The sequence below is a fragment of the Podarcis filfolensis genome (genome assembly GCF_964270895.1).
Source record: "Podarcis filfolensis genome assembly, chromosome: 4".
Classification (NCBI taxonomy): domain Eukaryota; kingdom Metazoa; phylum Chordata; class Lepidosauria; order Squamata; family Lacertidae; genus Podarcis; species Podarcis filfolensis.
Genome location: NC_139607.1, coordinates 102,696,942 through 102,712,746, shown reverse-complemented (window position 1 = coordinate 102,712,746; position 15,805 = coordinate 102,696,942). Strand labels below are relative to the sequence as shown.

The window sequence follows — 15,805 nt, the reverse complement described above, 5'->3', positions numbered from 1 at the left end:
CTTACCCTTTTCCTAAGCTCACCCAGGTTCTCCCCACAAGGACCTTTTCCTTTTTATTTGGGGTTACTAGTGAGTGGCTGAGGTTGATCAGACCTCGTTGTGAGTATTACAATATTAATTACAATATTGTTTTCCCTTCTACTCACCCATATCCTCTTTCTGGTTTCCTGTGCGCTTTCCCGTCACACGTTCAATTTCTCCTCACAGTTCGTTGCCACGGCGGGCAGGGCATTTGAGTACGATGGAAAGCTGTTTCTGTTGAATCAAGCCAAAAGTCAGAGGAATTGGCCACCCTCCAGGTGCCCGGCTTGAGTCCTTGTTGACCTCCCTGTCTGCGACTCCCGGCAAGATCAGGCGAGATCTCAATCGGCGATCCTTCCCAACGTGAGAAGAACACACCATTCCTCCCCCTCCATTCCCAGGGAGGGGAAAGAGACAGACAGAAATGTATTTACATGCCTTTATTTCTGTCCTTCCAGTAGTACAGAGAAACGTGACTGCTCTCTCTCATCACCAACAGCAGAGAGTGAAAACTCCTCCCATGTACTTCCAGTACAGGGTCATGTGACACTCTGAGCTAACATCCAGTGCTCAGTGCACTGAATAGACTGTCCCTTTGTTCCCACGGTACAGTCCCATAACGTCAACATCCTGTTTGGCTTTCCAGCCATCTGGAGCACTCAGCTGCATTGCTCCTTTTTCGTAACATCCTCCCCCAAAAGAATCAATGCGTGTTGCGGCAAGCAAAGCGTGATCCAGAGAAGAAAACAAACAGTTGTTATACACATAACACTCCCCTGTTGTTACAGTTCCACCCTTGGAACTCCTCGCCACTGGTTTCCCCAGTGTACCTCTCTGGTTGTCTGGCTTCCAAGGAATGAGTGCATCTGCATTACCTTGGCTAGCAACTCTCTGTTGTGTCTTTGTCTCTGACTTAGACACAGCTCCAACCTGTCCTCGGTTGTGTACAACAGCAACACATGCAACAGCTAAGTTAACAAACTCTTTTGAGTACCTCTTGGGTGGTTCACCCTTTGTAACTCTCTCAGACCTACGTATGAGGTGCTGATCCTCTCTGCTCACTGGTTCAGTCTCAGGACTCTTTGGAGAACCAGTTCCAATAGTAAACAGTGGTTCATCCTTCACCTGTGAAGGCCTATCCATTGTGTGAGATTTCCTCTCGATGACTGTGACAACTGAGCTCTCCGAGCTATCACTGTCACTCTCAGTACCACTGTAATCAGTAAAATCATCATCATCTGAATCGTCCTCAGTGGGAAATGTGTGTACTATCACTCTCTCCTGTTCAGGAGCACTCTCTAGAAATTTTGTGAGAATCACCTGACCAGATTCAGACAAAATTACTCTGTAGAGACCCTTTTCATATCCCACAAAAATGCCTCTGGCATTCTTTACTCCACCTGGAGCTTCTGTTCTCACATGAGACCCAAAAACCTTGAAATGGGCAACAGAAGGTTTTCTATGGAACAGTTTCTCAAAAAGAGAACTTCCCAACTCTTTTGAAACCTTTCTCAACCACGTATAACAAAACGACATTAGCGACTCGGCCCAGAACTCATGTGGCAGATGTGAACTAAGCAATTGTGCTTTCATCCCCTTTTGCAATTCTTTGTTCACCCGTACACAGACACCCCTGTTCCACGCTTCCACTGAAACAGCAACCTTGTGTCTTATCCCTTTCTTCTGCAGGAACTCCTGAAAATCCTGTAAAAGAAAAATTTGCTTTTCATCTGTGAAAAGAAAATCAATGTTAGCATCATGCATATTTTCAACCTTGTCACAAAACTCCTGAAACCTTTCTAAGGCTTGTTGTGGCCTTTTTAACACATAAATCCAGACAAAGTTAGAGAAATGATCCACACACACAAGATAAAATCTTGCATTGCCTCTAGATGGTGCTAGAGGACCAATCACATCAGCATACACCCGCTGAAATGCTCTGTCGACCCCAGTCACCTTCTTGGTATCCCTTATGGTCACACCTGCGAGAGAAATTAGGTTAGACTCAGATGCATTACATTCCATGTAATCACTTTGTGCATAACTCAACAAATACAGTCCATCTTTCTCTCTGGCAGAAAGATACAACTTTCCATCTTTAAAGATCTTGCAGCTCTCAGCATCATAGGACAGTTTCAGTCCTATCTTTGCAATCTGCGAAACACTCAGCAGATTGAACTTCAATTCAGGAACCAAGTAAACATTGTTTATAGTCAAGTTCAGACTCTTAAGATACACAGTCCCTATCCCGGTCGCTTCCAGCTCCTGACCGTTGGCCTGTCTCACAGCGAAGCTTTGCTTCTTAAACATTGAAAAGAGTCCTTTGTGTGGGGACATATGAACGGTACTCCCCGCGTCGATTACAAACGAGTTCCCAACATCTGGCGTGGTTCCTTTCGCCATCAAAGCCTTTGCAGGTTTCACCGAAGGCTTGGTATGACTTTTGCCTGATGCCTCAGGCTTTGCTGTGCGGCCCTTCGCTCCTTTTGGCTGGCGTGGCTTCTTACAGTTCCGCTGAAGATGCCCAGCCTTTCCACAATTGTAACATTGGATAACGTTCAAAGCTACAGCATTCTCTCCAGTAGCATCAGTGGGGGAATTAGAACTCCGTTCCTCCCTCCCCCTGTCCTTTACTTCCAGTGCAGCAAGCCTGTCCTGTTCGTTCAAAACAATGGCAGACACCCTCTCCGCGGTCAAATCTTGAGCCGGTAGAGAACCAAGCTGACTGGCAACCGTTTTGTAAGTCCGATTTAGGCTGTTTATCATCATGAAGCAAAACACTTCCTCCTGCAGACGGAAATTGCGTTCCACCATCTGTTGGCGCAGATATTTCATCTCCGTCAGGTGCGCTTGAACATCTCCATCAGGCGCAAGCCTCAGATTGGTCAGCTTCTCAAAATACAGTAACGCTGAAGAACCAGCATCCCTCTGATGTGTTCTACGCAGCGTCTCCCAAATCTCTCACGCATACTCTAAATTCTGAATATGCACCAGTTGGCTATCTGAGACACACAGAATTATAGCCGTCCTGGCCTTCAGATTCTGTGATTCCCAACCTCGCGTTGGTGCTGCAGGGATGGGGTTCTCAATCACCTCAAAGATCCTCTGATTCTGCAGCAGGGCCTTCATCTTTATAGACCAAGATGAATAATTGTCATTAGTCAGGGGAGGTGGATAGGGTAAACCTCCCCCCTACTAGTGAGTGGCTGAGGTTGATCAGACCTCGTTGTGAGTATTACAATATTAATTACAATATTGTTTTCCCTTCTACTCACCCATATCCTCTTTCTGGTTTCCTGTGCACTTTCCCGTCACACGTTCAATTTCTCCTCACAGTTCTTTGCCACGGCGGGCGGGGCGTTTGAGTACAATGGAAAGCTGTTTCCCTCCTCGGAAAAGATGTCAGATGGTGCCTGGGGGAGAGCTGGCAGTCCAGCGACGCTCACCCCGCCCGATGGGCAAGGGCCTGGGGTTAAAATGATACCCCTCTGGCCTGCAATCCTAGTCCGGCACCAGTTATGTTGCAAGGATTTTAAGATGCCAGTGACCAACTCAAATAGAGTCTAAGAATTGACAGACGCAGCAGTGGAGAAAAAGAAAGTGATGTTTATTGCTGAGCAATAATTGACCCAGTGGAATCCTTTCCAAAAGACTGGGCCCCAAGCCCTGGCTCCCAGGGGCTTTGTACCTTGAATACATACATCACAGATATGACATAATCAGGTACATCGCAAACGGCAGCAAAAAATCAGCTAATGAGCGCATGCAAGCCTCTCTCCTGGCCATGTAAAGAGTTTCCTCCCAACTTCTGCTTTTTAGTTTGAACATGCAGTCTTAACCTTTCCCCCAGATTTATTGCAAGAAATAGAAGCTTAAGGCAAAAAGGAACTTTGGCTGTTGAGCTCCTATGCGGCCATCTGCTACAAGGGACATTCTGCGGTTTAGCATCTTCCTGTTTCACCACCCAGACCCTGTGTGGACAAGGGGGGGGGGGAATGTGCCAGCACATCAAATTTATTGCTTCCCCCTTCTTGTTCAGTGAGATAGGTAGAGATCAAAGAGGTACTGGGACAATGTTCATTTCAGATTTCTAAGCAATTTGCTATAAAGCTAAGCAGAAGCTTTCACGATTCAAACATGGATTATAAAATCATTGTAGAAATATCTGGATATATATGAATATATATGAATATATTGATAACTGATAACTGATTGTATGGATTGTTAGGATATTTCCGTTCCACCTTAAAAGGGAGCAGGATGTTTGTATAACAGCCTGCGCATTTCCTGTCTCACAGGATGTTTATGTTGTCTGTTCCTTTCGTTTTCTGCTGTTTTGCCTGAGCAGTCGGAGCAGACGGTCATGTCTTTTTTGTTCTGACCAATGCCAAATAAACTGTAAATATACTCTCATGCTGTGCAACTTTTGCTGTGTGAATTCTGCTGAAAGAGTGTGCACAAGTCCAAGAATGTGGCTATCTTTTCTTGAGGCTTCGTGCCGCTAAATTGCTGATACTGCGTGACTACGGGAGGTCGATGGATCGTCTGGCAACGAGCTTGGGGCTCAGATGGACTTTATCTCCCTGGCAGTATCCCAACAACAGGTTTCGGGCCCAGATTCACGGCACTTGCAGGAGAGTAAGACAGCGACAGACTGCTGAGGTATGTGCTGGAAAAGTGAAAGCAGAGGCTTTTCTGCATGCCACCATACGTCTTTGATATCCGGCAAAACTAATTGGCCTGGGAGCCGAGCCAGAGGCATCGTGATTTATGAGCTGCCGAGATAAGCCGTCTTTGAAGGCATAAAGACGCACGGCTCAAGTAAAAAGCTGGAATGGATGTTTTCCAAGCTTCGGAGGCCACTGAGTGCCCAAAGTTAAATCGGCACAATTATCAGACCTGGGCAGAATGGTGTGAGAGTTTGCTGCGTCAGTTTGGAGTCTGGCATACTGTATCTGAAGCCACTCCAGTTCCTCGGACAGAGAAATGGCAGGGCCAGAATTCGAAGGCCATTGACGTAATAGTCTTATCCGTCTCTCTGGAGGAAATAAAGACGCTTGCTGGAAATCTCACGGCACGTGACATGTGGGATGCTTTGAAGAAGGCCCACCTGCCAATAATCCCAGCCCAGTGTTTGAATGCATCGGAGGTCCTGGCTGTTTCCCAGAATGCTAGTGAATGCAGGGATGCTGAGGGCACCGGTTGCAAGCTGCAGGGGGAGCAGACTGCCACATCATCCCAGGCAGCATTCCAGCCTCCAGAGGGAGCCAAAGAGTCGGCTGCTGAGAGCTCTGTTTCTTGTGAGAACCAAGGTCAGAGCCTATGCAGAGGCCGGAAGGCCAGATGTAAACAAAGGATAAAGCCTGCAGATGGCCAGGAGCGGGGGGGCAAGTTGCAAAAGCCCACACCAGTGGAAAACAAGGCTATGTTTGCTGGCACAGCTCCACCAAAGGCTAAAGGCACGTCTGATGGCCAGGAGCGGGGGTGCAAGTTGCAAAAGCCCACGCCAGTGGAAAACAAGGCTATGTTTGCTGGCACAGCTCCACCAAAGGCTAAAGGCACGTCTGATGGCCAGGAGCAGGGGAGCAAGCTGCAAAAGCCCACGCTGGTGGAAAACAAGGTTTTGTTTGCCAGCAAATCTGCTTCGAAGGGAAAGGCCAGGTTTGTTGTGGATTCAGGTTGCACCCGCCATCTTGCCAAGGACCGCCATCTGTTTATCTCCTTCACACCTCAAGATGGAGAGATCCACCTGGCTGATGGAAGGACTTTGCAAATTGCAGGAGTTGGGACTGTGAAACTTGCAAGTCTGCACACTACCATCAGAAATGTACTTTTTGTTCCAGGAGCTGCAGACAATTTGATTAGTGTCCCACAGCTGACTGGGCGTGGTTTTGAGGTTTCCTTCAAGAGGACTGTCTGTGTCATCAGAAAAGGCAAAGAGGACATGTGGCATGCAAAGTTGATGGATGGTTTGTTCTGTCTAACTTATGATGACAATGCTGTTATATCTAATGCTGATACTTGTTGTGTTGCACAAACTAACAAGGTTCTTCATGCAGGATGCATTCACGATGCACATAGAAGATTTTGTCACCTTTCTTGGCAAGCGCTAGCCAAGATGCCTGGGTTGGTTGAAGGTTTGGACATCAAACCCTGTAAATTTCACATGAAATGTGTATCTTGTGCAGAGAACAAGGTGAAGGTTGCTCCAAAAGGCAAGGAGTCTAGCAGGCAGGCTTCCAAACCCTACCATCTAGTTCACGCAGACCTGGTAGGTCCTCTTGCGCCCTCTTTGGGAGGAGCAAGGTACTTCATGGTTCTAATTGATTCTTTTTCCAGGTACATTCATGTGTTTATGCTCGAGCAGAAATCGCAAGCATTTCCTAAGTTCAAGGCATTCTGTGCTTGGTTGGAGAATGCTCACGGTAAACGTATTGGTTGTCTGTTTACTGATCGAGGCGGGGAATTCACTTCTCAGCAGTTTGAAGCTTTCCTGACTGAGAAGGGAATCCAGCATGACTTGTCAACGGCTAGATCGCCATGGATGAATGGGCTTGCGGAGAGAGCAAATCAAACGTTGCTGCAAGGACTAAAAACCTTGTTGCATGATGCCAACCTCCCTGAGAAGTTTTGGGGGGAGGCTCTGGTGAATTTTGTTTATTCTTTTAACAGGAGACTGTCATCACCTATTGGTTGCACTCCCTATGAGAAAATGTTTGGGAGGAAACCTAATGTCAAGCACATGAGAATCTTTGGTTCTGACATGTGGGTGCACACCCCACAAAGCAACAAGCTTGGGAAGCGTGGGGCACATGGTTTGTTCATGGGGTACGAAAAAGGTGCATACGGGGTATGGATGACTAACTCTAAATCCATAAAGTTCACAAGGAGTGTTGAGTACAATCCTAAGTGGGGGGAAAATGTGGGAATTTTCCAGAGTTACCCAGAGGAGGATGAAGATGATGTGAAGAAAGCAGATCATGCTGAGAAAGCTGAGGAAACTGAGGATGATGATGATGATGATGATGATCAGAGTTCGGATTCCAGTTCAGTGGGCGGCGCTGCTGCTGCTGCTGTCAGTGACAGTGATGACACAGCAGACTACAAGAGTGCAAAAGCCTCAGTCAGACCATCTGATGAGTCTGACAATGAACTGGAAGAACCACTGTTCACCATTGGTCATTTTTCTCCTAAGAAGGAGGAGATGAGTCCAGAAGACATGCGTCTGGTTCGCAGGTCTGAAAGGGCGACCAAAGGCAAACCTCCGAAGAGATTTGCTGATGAGTTTGCTAAGACGGCAACTGCTGTTCTTAGTAGCTCAGAGAAGGTGTGGGAACCTTCAAGCTTCAAAGAGGTTCAGGAGTTAACCTCTAAAGATGCTGAGCCTTGGCTTAATGCCATGAAGGCTGAAGTTGATTCCTTGAACAGGAACCAAACTTGGGAGCTGGTACCGGTAGTCCCAGGGATGAGACTGGTTGGCAGCAAATGGGTCTTCAAGGCCAAGACAGACCAGAATGGCAAGATTGTCAGACACAAAACCAGATTGGTTGCCAGAGGTTTTTCACAGGTACCAGGGCAGGATTACCACGAGACCTACTCACCCACGGTCAAATATGAGAGCATTCGGCTGATGCTCAAGATCGCTGCGGAGGAGAAACTGCATGTTTCCCATCATGACATAAATACAGCTTTTTGTACGGGATTTTGGGGGAGGAGCTGTACATGCTTCCACCTGACGGGATGCAGATACAGAAGGGAATGGTCTGTAAACTGCGGAAATCCTTATATGGTCTCAAGCAGAGTGCCAGGTGTTGGAACACAAAACTCACTGAAACGTTGCTTTCTCTAGGTTTTCACCAGGGCAAAGCTGATCCGTGTGTGTTTGTCAAGGAGGAGGGGCAAAACAAACTGTATTGTTTATGTTTTGTTGATGATCTTCTGATGTTTTGGAAGAATCAGGCTTTCTACCAAAGCACCCTGGCTCAGCTGAAGGAGCACTTTGACATGAAGGATCTTGGTGAGGTATCCAACTATCTTTCTCTGCAGGTGGAGAGAGACCAAGCAGGTAATTTTCTGGTACACCAAACACAGAAAATTGCTGATGTATTAACCAGGTTGAATTTGGTTGATGCAAACCCAGCAGACACACCGATGGTGACAGGTTACCAGGTAGACAGTACTGCTGAAGCGTTTTCTGACACAACGCTGTACAGATGCATTCTAGGCAAGTTGAATTTCATTGCTAGATGTTCAAGACCTGACATTGCTGTAAGCACTAACCTGCTTAGCAGACATGCTAACAATCCTACTGTTCAGGATTGGAAAGCTCTGAAGCGCATAGCCCGGTATTTGAAAGGGACTATGCACTACAGGCTGAGGTTCACCAGTCAGAAGACTGGAGGTCTTGAAATTTTTGCAGATGCAAGTTTTGGAAGTGACACCACAGATGGTACAAGCACTTCTGGAGTATGCTACATGTACAACCACTGCCTGTTTGACTGGTTGTGCAAAAAGCAGGCGACAGTTAGCCTAAGTTCCTGTGAAGCAGAACTCAATGCTCTGTCATTTTCACTCATGGATTGTGAATGGTTGATGCAACTGTTTAAGGACATTGGGGTTTCTGTGAAATGTCCTATACAAGTGTATCAATACAATAGATCTTGTTTGGCTTTGCTGAACTCGGAGAGTTGCAAGCAAAGGACCAAGTACTTGCAGATTAAGCTACATCGTGCAAGAGACTGTATTCAGAAAGGACTCATTCAGGTGTCCTACATGCCAGGAAATGAAATTCCTGCTGATCTGTTGTCTAAGGTTGTTAACAGAGAACAACTTAAGGTTTACGCACAAAGGTTGCAATTGGGTTGAACCACAGGTACTACAGGTTACACGGAAAAGGGGAGGATGTTAGGATATTTCCGTTCCACCTTAAAAGGGAGCAGGATGTTTGTATAACAGCCTGCGCATTTCCTGTCTCACAGGATGTTTATGTTGTCTGTTCCTTTCGTTTTCTGCTATTTTGCCTGAGCAGTCGGAGCAGACGGTCATGTCTTTTTTGTTCTGACCAATGCCAAATAAACCAAATATGCTCTCATGCTGTGCAACTTTTGCTGTGTGAATTCTGCTGAAAGAGTGTGCACAAGTCCAAGAATGTGGCTATCTTTTCTTGAGGCTTCGTGCCGCTAAATTGCTGATACTGCGTGACTACGGGAGGTCGATGGATCGTCCGGCAACGAGCTTGGGGCTCAGATGGACTTTATCTCCCTGGCAGTATCCCAACATGGATAACTGATTATATGAAAAGCATAAGGGTAAAATTCCTCCAGGTCTGCTTCAAAAGGAACCAGGCAAGGGTGCTCACTTTCCCCTCTACTATTTATTTTGGTCCTGGAGGTATTGCTGAATATGTTGAGGAAAGAAGAGAAAGTGAAGGGCATTGTGGTAGGATCTAAGCAGTATAAATTAAAAGCCTTTGCAGACAACTTGGTTTTAACTTTACAGGATCCAGAGGCCAGTGTAATGAAAGCACTGGAGAAGATACAGGAGTACGGGCAACTGGCAGGTTTTAAATTGAACAAGAGCAAAACTAAAGTATTAGAAAAGAATCTAGATACAGATAAAAGAAAGACCCTTCTTGAAAAAACAGGCCTGGTATTCACAAAGAAGGTTAAATATTTGGGTGTGAACTTAACAGCGAAAAATCTGAATTTGTACAAAGATAACTGAGAAAGTCTGGAATGAAGTAAAAAGAGACTTCGAGATATGGTCAAATTTAAAATTTTCACTTAAGGGTCGAATATTGGTGGTAAAGATGAATGTATTGCCGAAAATGTGGTTTTTGTTTCAAACTTTACCTATTATTGATAATGTTAAATGTTTTCAAGAATGGCAGAAGGCCTTGTCTAAATTTATCTGGCAGGGGAAAAAACCGAGAATTAAGTATAAATTACTTACGGACACAAAAGAAAGAGGAGGTTTTTCCCTGCCTGATTTGAAGATATATTTTGAAGCTGCGGCCTTCTGCTGGATTAAAGATTGGATTAAATTAGAAAATGAAGATATTTTGGATTTAGAGGGACTGGATAATAGGTGTGGATGGCATGCATATCTTTGGTATGATAAAATAAAGGCCCATAGTGGTTTTAAGAACCATATAATCAGGAAGGCGCTTTATAATGTATGGATTAGATATCAGGATCTTTTGGTAAGAAAAACACCCAAATGGATTTCATCAATGGAAGCTCAGGCACAAAAAAAGTTAAATATGGAGAATAAGTGGTTGAGATATTCAGATTTATTGAAAGAGGATGCTGAGAGATTTAAATTAAAACCATTTGAACAAATTAAAGATAAAGTGAATTGGCTTCAATATTACCAAATTAATGAACTATTTAAGATTGATACCCAGCTTTTCAACCAGGCCTTTGGCTGATTGACATCTAATGCCCTTTAAAAATGTGCCAGGGATGGGGGTTACAGATGTTTATTTTCTATTTTTATATTGTACTTTTATAAATATACAGGATGAAAGCATGGCTTTCCCAAAAACAAGACAAGCCAGAGAAATCTCTCCTCCCCTTTTTTGGATGGAGTTACAGACTTTGTTGGTCAGGGGACAGCTGTTGAAATAGTGCATCATGATTTCAGTAAGGCTTTTGACAAAGCCCCCTGTGATATTTATGTGAGGAAGCTGGTAAAATGAGGCTGAATGAGGTAACAGGTGGATTCCACTGACCGAACCCAAAGAGGACTCCTTCATGGTTCCTCATCATCCTGGGGAAAATTGACAAGAGGGGTGCTGCAGGGTTCTGTCCTGGGCCTGTTGTTGTTCAACGTCTTTATAAATGACTTGGATGAAGGAACTGAGGGGATGCTCATCACATTTGCAGACGACACCAAATGGGGAGTGGAGGCCAATGTGGCAGAAGGCAGAATCAGATCAAGGGCGGGAATAGTACCACTTTATTCTCCCTTGGTCAGGCCCCACCTAGAATACTGTGTTCAATTCTGGGCACCACAATTTACCGTATTTTTCCCTCGGTAACACGCACCTGACCATAACGCACGCAGTTTCTAGAGGAGGAAAACAAGGGAAAAAAATTCTGAATGAAACAGCGGGTGTATGATTTTTGTGCTTCATGCTGTGGCCACAGACATGTGATTTGATGGTGAGTTTGGGGTAGCCCAATGCAAAAATCCTGAGAATCCATGTGGATCTGTGCTTTGTAACCACGTTTTTGCACCATTGCAGCCCCAGGCAACAGTGGGTGTGTGATTTTTATGGTGCAGGCTGTAGCCATGGACATGTAATGTGATCTGATGGTGAATTTGGGGTGACCCAATGCAAAGATCCTGAGGATCCATGTGGATCCGTGCTTTGTAACCACGTTTTAAGTGGGGAGGGAAGGAAAAACATTGAAGGGACAAGGAGCACCGAGAGGGGTGTGCGGAGAAGCAGCTGGCTAAGAATGCAGGAGAGGGGTTTTACCGGAGGGAGGAAAGGAAGGCAAAAGTTCACCCACCCACCGAAGCCAGCCAGCCAGCTCTCTCTCTCTCCCCCCCCCCATCTGCATGTTGCCTGCGAGTCCCTAGACACAGCAACAGCACCGGAGCACGGAGAGGAATTACAGTAGAAGGAAGGACGCTCTGCTTTCCCCTCTGCTTGCCTGGAGGGGAGGGGTTTTCTGTGCTCTTTGTTCTGTTTGAGCAAACACAGTAATGAAACAGAAGGGGGTGGGCAGTAAGACCCTGAGGCAGAATGCAGGAAAGCAACAGCTTTCTCTCTCAGGAGGCTTGAACGCAGAGAATGAAGATAAACTGGTAAAATAAGGGGGCTGGGTTAAAGCTAAAGGGAAAACCTCAAAGATCCCTCAAGAACAAGGCAGGAGTTCAGGGCTCCCAAAACCGAGCTACAGCCTTAGAAGGGAAAAATAGGGCTTTCAGAGGTGGTTTTTACTGCCCCACTGCTTCCAATTTTTTAAAAGGCAAATTGCAGGAGAAGATGCAGCAGACAGTCGCTCTCTCACTCCCTCCAAGCACCCACGCTAGCGAACAAACACACAGGCAACCACACACTCACAAAGCACACACACTAGCAAACACACAGTCGCGCTGCAGAGTGGCCAAACCTCCTAGCAAGCACTTCCCTGGCTTCTGCTGACCGCAACGAAGACGACCCTCAAAGAAAATGTGTGATGCACTCGGGCCAGTCGGCTCCAGAGACCACACATTCGCTCAATAACACGCATAGACATTTCCCCTTACTTTTTAGGAGAAAAAATCTGCGTGTTATAGAGGGAAAAATACGGTAAGTATCTTATATTTTGTTGGCCTGGGAAAATCAAGAAGGTTGGGCTACACATTCCATATTCCCTTTATAACAGGTGGCAAATGTTTATCGAATACATATATTGTCAAGACTGTTGCAGGAATCCACCCAGCACTCGCAAGAAAATATGGCGTGATCTTTTAAAATAATCAAATGAAACTTTAACACACGTCAAGATGAAAGTCTGCAATTTCATCAGGACATGTTATTTGTTGTTTACTGTTGTAACTATTGCTTTCTCAAAATTTATCTCTGTACCATGAAAATAAATAAAAACAATGATTTTTAAAGGAGGTGGGGAATCATGTGTGCTATTCCATTAATCTGCTTGCATGTGTTGAGTGTTATTTGGAGACTGTAACTCCCAGTAATTTCACATTATGTGTTTCTGTGTGTTCAGGACACACGATTGCAGGTGAGACTGAATAAAAGACTTGCTATGAAATTCCCTTTGACTGCTTCTGTATTGTTTCAAATGTGACTTCACTTCCAGTTCTTGCCAGGCACTAATTGGCCAGCAGAAGCAGCAGGCCCCTTGATTTCTAGCGGCCCTCTGATAAGGACCGTAAAAGGTAGTTCCAGCTTGAGCTAAGCTGTGGAATGAACTCAGTCCCTGAGATACGTAGAGGGAATGGGAAAAGCTGCTTTTCGACAGAGTGAGCGCAGTTGCTGGGATCTTTTTTCATGTAGAAAATACTGTCTCGGTAACTTTCCCCCCCAGGTCCAGTAACTGCTCCCGTCTCTTTTTCATTTCCCTCTATACTGACTCTTCTACATCCCACCACTGTGTGTGTGTTTGCTTGCCAATTCAGGAAAGTTTATAAGGCACTTGCAATGTATTTTAGGTCCCTCGTTGTTGTAAGCAGTTTGAGACTCGTTTTGAGGAAAGTACAAAGTTGCCATTCTTGTAAGTAAATATTAGCACCTTCGAAGACTGCAGTCTATGAAAGCTTATACCATAAGAAACATGTTCCAGGCATGCTTACATTCTGGTATGCACAAAGCACTGCGGCTTCAGTAACATGCTTCAAAACACTTTTACCGTAACAGACTTAATAGGGCCTCTGGAGATTTTTGTATGTACTTTACTATTTGAGAGTGAAATAAAGAAAGCAAAAACTTGTGTTCAGAGGGAATTGAGTAATGTTTCTTGAATACTAGTGTAACAAGGCATATTCTTCACAAAACCTAAAATATTTGACATGATACAATGTATCTGTAATATTCAATTTTGTTTTGTTAACTTTATAGTGTTGTGGCACCCACACTTTGGAATTCCCTCCCCTTATTAAACATTAGACAGGTGACACCCCTCTTGTCTTTTTGGTGCCTACTAAAGACCCTTCTCTTCCAACAAGACTTTCAAGTGGATGGATCCTGCTCGCTGTCTTGGCTTCTTTGCTCTTTGGGGCTGGAGGGGGAATGAATCCCCCCCCTTTATTCCCCCCCTAAAAACTAGGTGCGCCCTATGGTCCAGTGCACCCTACGGAGCGAAAAATACGGTAAGTCGTGGAAGCCAGCTGTCTTGTGAATCGTTGACCTGGCATTGGAGAGCAGCACCTTCAGGTCTTGTGGGTCTCCCTTGCTGATTCCAGTATCCTTCCAGTATCCACCAGACCCAGAGGCAGGGATAGTCCTCAAAGAACGACTAGACTAAACCTGCCTCCTCAGTAATGACATGGTCTGGTCTTAGCATAACTCCTCCTCTTACCCGTGATCACTGAGATCGGTTGTCCCAGTGCAACCCACCTGTGGAACTTGCCCCAGCCATTCTGTGGGATGGGGCCCACTCCCTGGCAGCCCTGGCCCTCTCCCTTCAAGAACCAAATACAAACTATACAATAAGTCAGTAAAAACTAATTTAAAAAACAAGAACAACACACAACAACTTACATTTATACTGAAATTAAACTAATCCCCAGCCCCAACTAAACGTTTATCCCACCCCCAACAAAGAAAAAAACCAACACCCAGCATTGAAAGCGCCACAGATTAAAAACCATTTTAAAAGATTTGCCCCAGCCCCAGAGTTTCTTCCAGTGAGTCTGGGCTCCCCAGGATTCACAGCAGGGCAATGTCCCTCCGGCCTCCCCGGAGTCTCTTCTGTTGAGCAGGGGGAGTCTGGTCCTCGCCCCCCAGGACAGGTGGGAAAGGGCCTTGCAGGGAGCAGGTCTTCCTTCCAGCACTCAGGGCAGCAGCAGCAGCAGCAGACTTGGAGATTTGAAAGGATTTGAGGTGATGCATCATCCGTCTGCGTCGCATGTGTTCTATGTTTTAAATGTCTCTGAGATCTCTTGATGAAGGGAGGGAGATGCTCAGAGTCCAGCCAAGAGCCTCACCCCAAAAGGGTATCTGGCCAGTGGCGTAGCCAGGGGGGCAGCTGCCCCCCCATATCCATTAAAAATAATAAAAACTGAGGTTCTGCCAAGCGAGAGAGGGCTGAGCCGGAGGGACTCGGCACTGCAAGGGTTAAAGGGAACTGAGCTGCCTTCCTAGAGAGGACAGGAAGCACGGGGGGGGGGGAGGTCCTCCAGAGCCAAGCCCCCTCCCTCCCCAGTCCTTTCCTGCTTCGGTGTCTCTCCTGCAAGGGCTGCCTCGCAGCCCCCTCCCGGGATCTGGTGAGTCTCCTCTCTCTCTGGGATCTGGTGGGGGTCCCAGGGCTGCAGCAGGGGAGGGGGTCTGGGGGGCCTGATCAGGGAGGGGCCAGGTCTGCCACGCTCTCCTTCCTGCAGATCAGAGGATCCCAAACTCATTTGACCCTCCGCCCCCCCTTCAGAAAAAATCTCCCTTCTTTAAACAAAGGAGTCCCTGGGACTTTAACTCTGTGTGACGTCGCTCAGCCTCATTGCACAACAGAGGAAACATCTGCAAATGGTTTTCCAAAGCTGGACGAGGAGGTGGACTAGCCCCCACTCAAAAAAAAAAAACCGTGGGGAGGAAGGAAGGAAAGGTGGGAGAGAAAGGCCAGGAATAAAGAGAGGGATCCCAGCCCATAGTCTGGCTGCTGCATTGCATCCCAGTTTCCCAGTGTCTCCCAGGGCAGCTCCCCACGGAGGCCACGGCAGCCATCCCCTCGCACCCAGAGCAGGGCATCCCAGGACCACATCCTCTCAGCCGGAAATGGGCGCTGCTACTCCCTGAGCCTCCAGGGACCTTGGCACCAATGGCTGTGTGTGTGTTAAGCCATCTAAAAGAATAATCATAATAAATTGCCAGCCTATATTTCAAGAGAGATTTCTTTGGCCCCGCCCACTTGGCCCTCAGGGGGTTGGCCAGATACATACCTGGCCCTCAGAGCAAAGAAAAAGGGACCCCACCCCAGGACTCTGTCTTGAGAGCGGCAGAGAGTCCAAGTGCAATAAAAGGAGACAGAAGCAGGGGAATGGGGGAGGGGGGAGCAACTCCTGAGGACCCCCAGGTGAGGACCCCCACTAGAGCCAAACATCCATTATTCACAAG

General features: G+C 46.4%; 1 protein-coding gene across 6 annotated transcripts in view; it reads right to left on the bottom strand.

The window, feature by feature from the left end:
• The window catches only part of LOC310760712 (uncharacterized protein), a gene marked incomplete at its 3' end in the record, with an annotated part of 296,144 nt that overhangs the window by 163,395 nt on the left and 116,944 nt on the right, over nucleotides 1–15,805 (bottom strand). The gene's annotated exons all lie outside the window — the stretch shown is intronic.